The 12,964-nt window shown below is 33.2% G+C and overlaps 1 pseudogene; it reads right to left on the reverse strand.

Annotated features, from left to right (window-relative positions):
- Nucleotides 1-4,915: 4,915 nt before the first annotated feature.
- The window catches only part of LOC105745257 (olfactory receptor 4P4-like), a 45,029-nt pseudogene continuing 36,980 nt past the window's right edge, over nucleotides 4,916-12,964 (reverse strand).

Consider the following 12,964-nt stretch of genomic DNA (forward strand, 5'->3'; position numbering starts at 1 on the left):
TTAATTGTTATTATTTTTTAAATCAAGAGTATTTTTTCTTGCATGAGTATTTGTCCCAGCATTCTTTTGCTTAGTACTTACCTAATAAATCTTTATACTTTTCCTTCAACCATTCATAATCTTTCTGGTTTAGATTAATCTTTTTAGAAACAAAACTGTTGAGGGGAATGGATATGGCTCAAGCATTGGACCATCCACCTCCCACAATGAGTAAACCAATGAGGAAGCCAACACAAGTGAGCCAATGTGGCCCAGTAGTTGTGTGCTGGCCACCTACATAAGAGGTTGTGGATTATATCCTTGGTCCAATACAAGCAAACAAAAAAAGGACTGTATTTTTTATCAAGTCTGATAACTATTATCTTTTAATAGAAAGAGTATATATTGATTGTGATTACATGTTTGGGTTTATTTCTATAGTCTTCTTTTAGCTTTCTATTTGTCCTACCTTAATGTGTTGTTTATATTTTTAATTTTCCCTCTTATCTTTAATATAGAAGAAAATTCAATTTTTGTTTCTCATTTTAACATTTCCCCACAATGTTGGACCTTTATTTTTGTGGCTGCTGTACATTTTAGTATGCATTGTCCAGTTGCAGAATAGGACACATTTTCTATTTCCCCTAGCTCCCCTGGTAAGCAATAAAATTTAGTTCATAAACTCTGATGGTTTAGATCTTGGTAATGGTAGCAGCTATTGAAATAAGGATTTTAAGGGATGAGGTAAAAAAGGTTCCATAAAAACAATAATAGATTTTGTGACAGTTGCAAAAATGGGGTCCTTTATTTCAGTAGGAATTATTGAGTGAAAGAATCAAGTGGCAGCAACTAACTGCTAAAGACATGGTAGTTCAATTCTATTTATAGCAGATCCAAAGATTGTATAGTTCCACACTATGTTGATTATTCACTTTCAAAGTTGCAATTAAAATAGACACTACTGATGACTGGTGGACCATTCACATTGGGTTCTTGATTGATAAAATACTCAAGTATAAGCCTATGGAAAATTATTTTCTTATCAGTATTGTGTTGTCAAAAACAATTCTTCCTCTCCTAGGGAAATGCAGAGATTTTACCCATCAACATAACTTAAAGTGTGCAGGGGTATTAATTTCAATAAAACACCCATTGAATTCACTGATTTAACCTTAAAAGAAGATGGATAGACCTTGCATACTGACATCAAATATTTGTTAATTAATTAAGTGGTGACTTTAAAAGCAGCTCCTGTTCCAGATGGGGTAACCTGATTGAAATATTTCTATCAGTGTATAAGGATACAGTGTCCTGGAGTATGTCAGTGTACTTCCTTCCAAGTTAAAGTTGCTGTAGCTACCTCTGAAAGGTAAGCAAAATGTTTGATGGGCCTTTCATTCTTTAGAAACAACATATACAATATTTGAGTTGGTGCTCTGGTATATGACTGAGTGCCAATAATATTGCTGGTTTTGAATGGATCTCAATGCAAAATGAAGTTCTACATATTTAAGCTTTGCAATTTGGGCCTTACAACACAGAAGATTTAAATAGGAAAAGTATATAGAGCCTCCATAAATCCCCACTAGGAGAATCATCATGTGCATGCCTAAGATTTTACAACAAAAGTTTAAGTTTCTCTGCAGATAATTATTCACATATTGATTTTTTAAATTTCTTCATGTTTTTTAGTCAGCTAAAAGGATGCTCATTCAAATACTAGAAATCTGTTGACTTTTATAAAGGGTATTCATTTGGAGTAGAAGCTTACAGTTACCAGGCCATAAAGTAAAAGTTACGTCCCTCACCAAAATCTGTTGCCACATGTTGGAACAAGATGACTGCCAATGTCTGCAAGGATTCAAGCTTCCTCTCCCTCTTATGGTTCTGTGTTCTCAACTTCTTCCAATATCAGCTGTAGGCTTGGGTAAGTCTTATATCTTTCCTGGGGCTTCATTTCTTTCTGGGCTCAGATGCTCTGCTCTCTCCATAAGGACAGCTGTAAACTCTCAGGCAGAAGCTGAAATCTCTTCCCAGAGCCTCAGCCGAGTCTTATGACGTCTTCTCTCTTTCTTCACATGTCTGTTTCTCTGTATCTTTACTTCCGGTCCCCAGGATCAAAACTCCTTCTCTGCCATGTGGTTTCTCTGGCCCCTTGGTGGGCAGGGACTCAATGTCCTACTGATGTGGCCCAATGAAAGCCTTAATCATTATTTAATCAAGTAAAAGTGAAACATCTGAATACAGTATAATCTAATATGCCCAGAGGGACAGACCAGTTTACAAACATAATCCAATATCTACTTTTTGAACTCATAAGAAATATCAAACTGCAACAACATGACATAAGTGTGTGATGGACAATGGTCACCTAAACAAGTGCAGCAAATGTTCATATTGTGTGAACTTATCATTGTGATCTTAGCATTTTCATTTCCACCAAAGTTAAGGGGTTATTTAGCATCAGTGCACAGACTATTTAAAATGGTATCATAGAGGCTGGGTTTGAATAAGTCTTATAGGCACAAGAATATTTCATGAGAATCTTGAAGGATTGTCTTCTTTCCCACAGTCAACATCTGGCCTAATGGGGAGTTGACTGAAGAGAAAATATAGAATTATGTCTATTTATATTTATTTATACATGAAAATATGTTACTAACTGAAAGTAGAATGCTGTAGCATTAAATCTCCAAACATAAATGTTCCTAAAGATATAGGAATTAAGGAATATTCCACACTGAGCAAACCTCAACCAGTGAATTATGACTGTCTACTTTGCTTAGAGTAAGAGATGGATCTGTTCAAATTCATGGAAGATGGTAATAATTTCACTGGGTCGTCAAAGATTTGGAAAGCATAGGGTGGAAGGTTAAGTGATAAGGGCATATGGCAATACTGTGTGTAGATATACTTACTGGACAAACTGCAGATATCTTAACCTTACAAATGGTCACCAAAGGGTGTTCACTGCACAGAAGTTTTTCAACAATGATAGAAAAGATTATATGTTCTCTGGATATTATTCATCTTTTCTCAGCCACCCAAATTCTCATTTGGTAGTTAACGAATAAAATAACCAAGGTTGCAAGAATGGAAATCATTGCAAGGAAACAAGATAATTTCCTCATGAAGGCTGCTATTACTGAGTGCAGATTGTTGTAGATATTGTGGTTTATAACAAACAACTCCAAACTTAGTCATTTAAAACAGCGAATTTATATGCACATGGATTCTGTAGATCAGGAATTTAAGTGAGATATAATGCGGACAGCCTGATTATGCTCCAAGGTATGTGTGGGCTCAACTGGAAGACTCAAAGGCTGAAGGTGAATCACTATTGGGAAGCTGAAATCATTTGGGGGATATTCACTCATATGTCTGAAAATTGATGTTTTCTATGGACTATCCACTAGGCTAAGGGTCATGAAAACCCTCATGTGGCTTCTCCATATGGTCTCTCTGTATGGACTAGTTTGTGTTTCTGCACAGTATGTCAGCTAGGTGTCAAGAGCAAGAACCTAAGAGTGAGGTGTAATTGTACAATTTTAATATCTATTCTTGGAATTTATAGGAATTCATTTCTGCTGTATTACATTTGTCAAGGCATTTACATAGATCTAAGCAGGTACAAGGGAAGAAAAAATAAATCCTAGAAATTTATGGAAATTTCAATGTTACATTGTAAGAAGTGCAATCGGAATGAGTAATATAAATGTGATAAACTTTGGAAACCAAGATGGGGTATCCAATACATAGCATCCTCTCAGTGGGAGTATTCAGACACTTGCTGGCAAGTTGTTTGCACTGACAATCTTCCATCATGAAGGAACTAAATTTGTACTCATAGAAATAGGCACATCTGGATAATATTTGGATGGAGTTACCTTTTCTGCTCATAATGCTTGCAGTAACAGTATAATCCATGCACTTATCGAAATCCTTGGATCTCAAATATTAAGTCTGATCAAGTACATTATTCCACAGTAAAAGAAGGGTGGCAATGGACACATCTGTAAGGAAATCACTGGTCTTATTATATACCCCCACTACTCTGTAGTGACTGATATGATAAAATAATGTAATATGTTGTTGAACATTCAAGTGCCAATTCAGAGAAAACACCTTGAAAATCCAGGGCTTTATCTTTAATGAAGCAGTGTCAAATACGTAATGCTGTTTCTTCCATATCCAGAATAAACGGTTAAAAGAATCAAGGTATCTAAGGTGCACGTAACTCCTTTTACTATTACACTAAAAACACATTTACTGAATATTTCCTCTCCTACAATTTTCAGCTCAGGTGGCTTCTGGCCATAGTTACAAAGCAGTTATGCTTTCATCAGGAATTGCAGCAGTGATTTTATTGAATTGGTAATTGAGAATGCCACCTGGTCAATATGGGCTTCTCATGCCTGTGCTATGCCAACAGACAAACAAGGGGATGTATTGTTTGCTACTGACAAAGGAGAAATGTGCTTGTTTGGTAACAATGAGGGAAGATATGACCAGTATCTTCAAACCAGGGAATTCTCTTATGACCTATTATAATTACTATGGTGAAAATTGAATGTTAACAAAAAATAAAGCAACAAAAATTGTAGCACCACTGAAAATTGAGACATTCAGAAATGAAATTTGGCTGACCTACTAAATAATAAATCCCAATAGCTGAATGTCAGGGAAGGTGGAATAGAAAGTGGAAGAAATAAAAATATAAATACTAACTAAAACCTTATGACCAAGTTTAGCATCTAAAATTGTTGTAATAATGAATTTTTTCTTTAGTTGTTAGAGCTATATAAATATGTATGTGGGCATACAAATATAGGTACTTCAATATATGTATATGAATGAATTGCATTTTTCTTATTTTATATAAGAGGTTTGATTTTCATAGATAAATTTATAATCTAATCTTTAAGCTACAGATTATTCAGGTATTATTGTAACCTAGAAGAATAACAAGTAATATTTTAATTAACTTATGCAGAGTTACCTACAAAGACATTGGTAATGGTGTGTTTCTTTTAATAGTGAGATTCAAAATGTATTTGTAGAAACATCTTATTTAGTGGAAGTGAGAATGTGTAATTATTTTACTAAGGAGTATCAATATGTATAGAAGAAGGTTTATAAATGCTGAGTAGCCAAGTAAGGTATATGTTTCATTCATTTATCTATTGGCCTCAGCCAAAATTCACCCTTTCATGCTTTGCTGTGTGATCCTGGAACTAAGAGCATTTAACTACATTTGTCCTTTACCAGATGACCTCCTAGAGTTTTTGCCAAATGATGTGCAAGAGGAGGGAGAAAAGACTTCCTATGTTTAAGTAAGATAAGTACATGAATTGGGTATGTGAGAAGAATGGAGGAATAATGAACAAGGAAAATTAATCATTATTGTCTAGTCAAGAAGAGTTACAGGCCAATGGGAAAAGTCTACTTTGTATATGTTTCCAGATCAATTTTAGGGCTTAGAGTTGCATAGACACCTATTTCACAAGGCCTAGAGAGAAAGTCAGAAATGCCTTTCATACAGGTTACTTACCTTCCAAAAACAATTGATGGCACCACACTTTCTGCAAAGCATTCTTCATCTCCAGATTTCTCAGACTACATATAAGAGATTTCAACAAGGGGGCAATGATGGTGTAGAAAAGAGCAAACACTCTTTCTGGAAAAATTATGGGTGGTCTAATGTAAATAAAGAGATTAGGCAAAAAACAACACAACAACTGTTATGTGAGAACTGCAAGTGGAAAGAGTTTTACTATGACTTTCTGCAGGGTAAGCCCTGATGGTATATAATATCAGTAAATAAGATATCATCACAATCACAAAAGACGCCAAAGCATTCAGACCTGAATTCACAATTACCAAAAGATCAATTCCATATGTATCAGTGCAGGCAAGTTTCAGCAAATGAAACACATCAGAGAAGTAGTGATCTATCTCATTGGGACCAAAAAAGGGTAAGAAGATGGTGAGAAGAACCTGACTGGTAGAATGGACCAATCCTCCAGAATAACAAGCTATGATGATTGCATTACATCTCCACCTGCTCATGATGATGGTGTAGTACAGGGGCTTGCAGATGTCCACGTAGTGGTCATAGGCCATCCCTGTGAGGATAAAGATCTCAGTGCCTCCAAGGCAGCGAATGATAAACAGTTGTCTCATGCAGTTCTGTATGAAATGGTCTTCCTTTCTGCCAGTAAGTCAGTCATTAGTTTGGGTATCACTGTGGATGTCTAGCAAAGGTCACAGAGTGAGAGGTAATTAAGGAAGAAATACATGGGTTGGTCAATTAATTGAGTGCATGAAATAGAAATCATTGTGATCAAGTTTCCCATCCAAATAGCAATGTAACAAATAAAAAGAATACGAAACAGAGTATTTCTGTGTGCTTGTTTGGGGGAAGTCCCAAGCGAATAAACACAGTGATGTTATTCCTTTTTCCCAAGGTCCAGCGCTCTAAAAATGCATAACAGACACCCAAAAAGATATAATCCATAAATCAATGTCAGAAAAGTTTATGGCTAATATGGCTGATAACATGGTTGGCATGATTCCAATGCTTCAGAAAATAAAAATACAATATTTAATAAAAATCACAGAGGGAAGCAGCTGTAGCTCAATCAGTTGGGTTCCTATCTATGATATGGGAGGCCTTGGGTTCGCGTCCAGGGGCCTCCTTGTGAAGGCAGGCTCTCCTGCACTCTGCATAGAGCTCACTGACCTGCAAGCGCCGCAGAGTGCTGACTCAACAAGGTGACGCACCAAAAAGGGAGACAAGTAAAAACACAGAAGAGCACACAGCAAATGGACGCAGAGAGCAAACAATAAGCAAGCCACAAGGAGAGGGGAGAAACAAATTTAAAAATCCTGGAGATTTCCGTAATTCTCTCTGAACATTACTTTAAATCTTGACATTAATAAAATTATATGCATACAATCAACCAACTGAAAACCTATAAAAATATTATTTAGTAGCAATCATTGCCCAATTCCAATTTTATACAAAATTAAGTACATGGAAAGGATGTACCTTGATATATTACAAACTCAAAATTTGTTAATGATATAATTTCTGTAATATTTTCGCTTAATGATGTAAAAGCAAATGCAAAGTTTTAACTGTGATTACAAGTGTAATGTGTGCTATCTAAAAAAATTAGGTAAAAAGTAAATGAAAAATTAATGTAACGATATATATTTAATAAATCAAAGAATAAAGCTCTGCAAAAAGCAAATGCAATTTTTTGACTAATTTTTCTTGCTTGTTTACTTTTTCCTTAATTATGTGTGATAGTAAAATGCTGACATTTATAACAGAAGTTTATTTCTACAAACATTTCAATTATAGTCCTATACTTAAAGCACAGAATAAAACAGTAATAGAAACTAAAAGGAGCATAAGGCATTTTACCTTGTTGGTTTTGCCCTTGACTCCATGTGTCATATTTTTAAGTCAATTTACTCTCAATGGTTTGAAACGGAGCCTGCATTTCTGTAGTCTATTGTCATCCAATATATGCTTTTTTCCAAAATACCTCAAGGACCTGACACTGCATATTAAATAGAAAAAGTTCTAGAAATTATGTGGGAAAAGATTATGGACAAAGAATTGCCAAATGGACTCTTATTTAATTATACGTAATGTATGAATTTGGATAGCAATCACTTAAATTCTGAATTTAAGTATCTTAATAAATTGGGAAACCTGTCTGGACTTTGTCACATGTTTGCAACCTTAATTCAATAAATGAGCATTGCTTCATTAACCATAGAAATAGTAGTATTTCTACTATTTCTAGTATTTCAAAATAGTAGCTTTACCAAATTATTTTTCTATCAGTTATTAAGAACATTTTCCCATACCTAATTTCTCTCATATAGAAAATGAAATTTTAGCAGCTTGCAATCACTTTCAGCAGTAAGAATACTTTGAGGTCTACTAGTCAAATGCCCTCATATTAAAGAGAAGGGAATTTAATTAAAAGGAAAATATCAAACGAATAAATGTACTTTGAATCTTGTTTTTTTGGTTATTATTATTATTATTGCAATAAGGAAATTGATCTAAAATGTTTCATGTGATGAATGCACAACTATTTGATTATACTGAATACCATTGATTACACACTTTGGATGAATTTATTCTTTATTAATATGTCTCAATAAAATTGATTTGTTAAAAATGTACTTTGGATGTCTTTATCATTCAGCAACTATATTAAACCAACATGATTTATTTTATGAAAATATAGCCAGTAAATTTCAAGTTTACCAGCGTTTCAGTTAACTTAGTTTGAATCTCAATACTGATGGAAAAATAACATAGAATTGGCAAAAAAAAACATTGTATAATTGTTTTTACAGTACATTATTACTACAATCTGCATCATTAATAATTACCATCTTTCCTAGCAATTGTGATACATGTTCTGCCTTGTTTAGCTATCTTTTCTTATCAACTCATTTTTAAATTAGCTCCTCATCTATTCCTTTAACAGATTAAGTTGACCATGTCACCCTCAAAATAAAAAAATTCCATGGCAATGAACATGGAATTAAAATTCCATGTCAATTCAATTTTAATTGCTTTGAAATCAATTAATTTCTATGATTTGGTCTTAAGATTTAGAATTAGCTTGTCAACAAACCATTGATAAGAGTAATGAGTAAAGCTTTTCAATATATCTCCAGCTATTCTATATAAATATTTCACCTATAAATGAAAAGAATACTTAAAAAATATTTAAAATATTATTTTGGACAACTCTTAGAGTAATTGCTATTCATTTAAAGCGTCATTAATGGAAAATATTATTTTAATCATGTGCCAGGAAAAAAAATGCACTTCAACTGTTCTCACTCTAATACCTCCCCTGAAAATAAAATGAACAAATTTTGGTTCACACATGAAATTAAGCTTCTGAAGAAACTAAGGTTACTGAAGAATCCCCCCCACCCCCAAAAAAGGCAAAGAAACATTCTGTTTGCATTTATTGTTATAAAAATGAATACAGCTAAATATGTTCTCACCCTCTAAGGAATATTGAAAAATAATATTGGGAGACCACAATTTTCTATATTCCTAAGGACACAGATGATGATTTATTTCTTTTCTTGATTTATTCCCTTTTGATTTCATATTACCTATAAACTAGTAATTCGTTATGTATAAATTGCCATCAATTTTCTAGCTCCTTTGTTTTAGACTGAAGGTGATCCCTAGTTTCTAGTCCATCAATTTTAAATGTACGTTCTGCAAGCATCTTCACTTCATTTAACAATGTTTTCTTCATCTAAGCAGTAGAGAAATATATCCCCCATAAACTAAATCAATGAATGAGTTGTGAGTTCCAAACTTTAAAAAAAGTTCAAGATGAAATATATAAATAATGAAATACTATGTAAACGTATATGGTATTATGCTTAGTTAATGTTCATACAAGAGTATTAATATATTACAGAAATAAAAATTACTTGCGGGTTCCCTGAGTTAAGTAGATACAGAATTTCTAACTAGAATATAGGAATCCAGAGTCCAAAGCTGAAACTTAGAAAAAAATGCAGAACTGAAGCTACATAAATTCAATGTTAAAACCTCCATTTTTTTCATATTAGACTATTTCATTCAAAACCATGAAACCACCACAATTACTGGCATCGATCCCTTTCAGACATTCTAATTTTGATATGCAGATGAAAATGAATAAAATGAAGCCAAATTCTTTACTTCTATAAGAAAACTACAAACTCTTATTTCTTTGTGACTTATGTAGCCACCCTATAAAAAGGAAGAAAGTCATGGCTTGACTGAATAAAAAGCACTGAATCTTCTCAGACCCTCAAAAATGAGTAATGTTATAGCCACAAATAATCCTTCTGAAAGAATAATGGACTAGAAGAAGAGAGATCATGAATCTTTCCCTTGCATAGCTATTTCCTAAATTTAGGAACTTGTAACCACTTGCCCTTAGGTTCATCATCACAAAAATGATGGATATAGTCGCCACGTTTTATAAGATACTTTTCAGATAGGATATTGAATAACCCTTAAGCTATCTCACATTGCTAAATCATCAAAACATTATGAACATAATGAAGTGAAACTGCCTGAGTCACTATTCTGGTTTTGCTTGGAATACGCATATGACTTCTGCAAGTTACTTAACTCTGCTAAACATTAATAGTTCTAATAATTCTTATACTAGCTTACAATTTTAAGCAATTCTGCCTAATACTCTTCTAAACATCTTATAGGTATTAACTTCTTTTTTTCCTTCCTAATACCTCTATGAAGTAAATATTAATTAATACATTTTATAAGAGTAAAATGAAGCACAGAGAAATTAAATAATTAGCCCAAGATGACTATGGAGCTAATTAATGATAGAGTCAAGGTTAAAAACAACATATACTTCACATGGCAATACACTTAGCGAAACATTACACACTTAGCATAGTGCTTGATTCATACTTTTTCAAACACTAATCAATGCCACAGTAAATTCCATCAATGGTTAATTTGAATAACCTCAAACTTTTCAAGTGTAGAGTAACTTTCTTATACTATTCTGTGAAATATGATAAAGTGCTTACATAAAATTAATTTTGAATTATAATTATCACTTTTGCATCTGATTTTTGGCATATATTATAATTTTTTAGATCATCACATTGCTCATGAGTACTTGGGGATAACAATATCTAGCTCCTAGGACAGTTGTTAAAATGTAAGTGTTTAAATATATGAACTGACCCCCAGTATGTGGAAGAGGCACAATAAAAGTTATTCCTGTTTTATAACTCTTGTCTAATATACTCTAACAGTCATAACCCAACACTGATTAAATAATCATAGAATGAATAAAAGAAATATATTGAATGGCTTAAAGCAGGATATAATAAAACATTGGGTAATTGAAATCATTACAATTATAACCATTATAAGAAGGAAAGACAGATTGAAAAGGGAATAGATATAAGAGAAAGCAGCTTCCAGTTTTGAGATAATTCCATTCAGGGTTAGAGACCTGTTTGGAGACATTGGTTAAGTTTATTTGGCTGAGGTAGAGGTACGGTGAGGGTTTGGGGCTAGAAGTGTAGTCATGCCAATCAATGCAGCAGGGAGCATATTTGTTCTTTCATTTAGAGTCTTCACATGTACTTTGGTAGTATGTGAAGCATTTTTTTCTTGTTCAATCTTTGTTTACTTTCTAACAAAAGTCCTAATAAGTTTTCTTATTATTTGAAATTCCAAACCCAGCTAAGTGTAATTTCCCTGTCACTAATTATCTGACTTGGTCTCTAAGCATAAAAATGTCTAAAATTCCAAGTACTAGGACTGTATTTAACTTTTCCTGTTTAATAATTAGTTATCTTTACAACGGAGTGAAAAATGAAATTGCATTTATCACATGATCAGGTAGGACACTGCAAGAGAGGAAACATTATTCACCATATAGGCTCTTCTGCTTCTGCTTCAACTGCTTTTCTTCTCAGTATTTTCACTCTTTCCTCATTGAAAAACTGGACATTTTCCTAATGTTCAAACAATTACCTTCATCTTCTTGAATTCATGTTTTCCTCACTACTAGTACTATTAACAATAAGTAGTTTCTAATTCCTCCTATCATCTTTAGAAGAAAACATTGTAAAATATAGGCACAAATGACATCTATCACTCAAATACTGTTCCCACAAATAATGGGAAATCAAATATTCAGAACAATAGTTTAAAGGGAGGTACAATGATTTCCACATCCAAACAAGTCAAATTATGATCTTTATTTGCATTACTAAATTGTTCCTGAAAGTGTTCAGGGTCACATAATTAACTATAAACAAACAGTAAAAATGATAAATTATAAAAGTACATTACTCTTATACACTGGGGCATTGACTATTCCTTCCATGTTGCTTGAACTATCAAATGAAATAATCATCTTACCAAGTATATTCCTATAAGTCCACTGCACAGCTTCAAATAGAATCATGATTATAAAGAGAATGCAGGTCATGCTTAGTAAAGGTCTTGTGATTTAAAAATCTTAAATCATTAGGTATTCCTCCTGGGCCCCAATGATTGAATGCCTCTATTTTTATGCAAAGGTATTTGTTATGAAAACAAATTTGGTGCCTTTTGCTTTGAATGTCATTTTTTTCCCTAAACTCTTTAAACATTTTTGGAGAAAAGATATGCCAGTGCTTAATGTTGGATAATGTCTTCATTGCTCCTCAAAAAGTGACTTTATTGTGTTCTCTGAGCACATTAGAAAGGATTTACTTATTTCAAAGTATCATTTTCGTTGAGTCCTGAAAATTTTTAAGCTTAGACATAGTGTTACTGTATTGATTTATAAGTCCCACAAGAAGAATTTGGAAAAAAACAACAACACATACAGCTGAACGTATTTAAAAATTTCCTCAACTCCTTATCATTGCCATATTTTCTTCTGTCTTTCTTTTCATCTTTACATAGAAATGCAAAGTTGAACCTGACTTCCAAGGTGCTGTGTTGTCAGAATAAGTAATAGTAAATGCATATTGATCAACTTACTCAAAGCAACCCAATAAATTCCAAACAGCAAGTATTTCCATTAATTCTTCAAAGCAACCCAATGAGAAGGACATGAAGAATGTCCATAAAGAAATCCTGTCTATGGTCAATTGACAAGGTAAATACTATGAATAAAAGTTAAGCAATATCTAATTCCAGAGGTAAGGAAGGTTTTAGATCGGCAAGGATTATTATGTGTCCTTTAGGAGGTGATGTCAGTATTCTACTTCTAGATTCATGTGGAGGTATTAATAATATGGATATTCTAATTATAACTATCTCTTTTCAATTTTCTTTAAGTATTCATGATTTAAAAAGTCACTGAAGCAACCTAGAGTAGAGATTTGATTTGCCTCCAAAGAAATCATTGAAATCAGATCTAGGTATTTATTTCCATCCAGACACATTCCT

Source organism: Dasypus novemcinctus, chromosome 10 (genome assembly GCF_030445035.2).
Source record: "Dasypus novemcinctus isolate mDasNov1 chromosome 10, mDasNov1.1.hap2, whole genome shotgun sequence".
Taxonomy (NCBI): domain Eukaryota; kingdom Metazoa; phylum Chordata; class Mammalia; order Cingulata; family Dasypodidae; genus Dasypus; species Dasypus novemcinctus.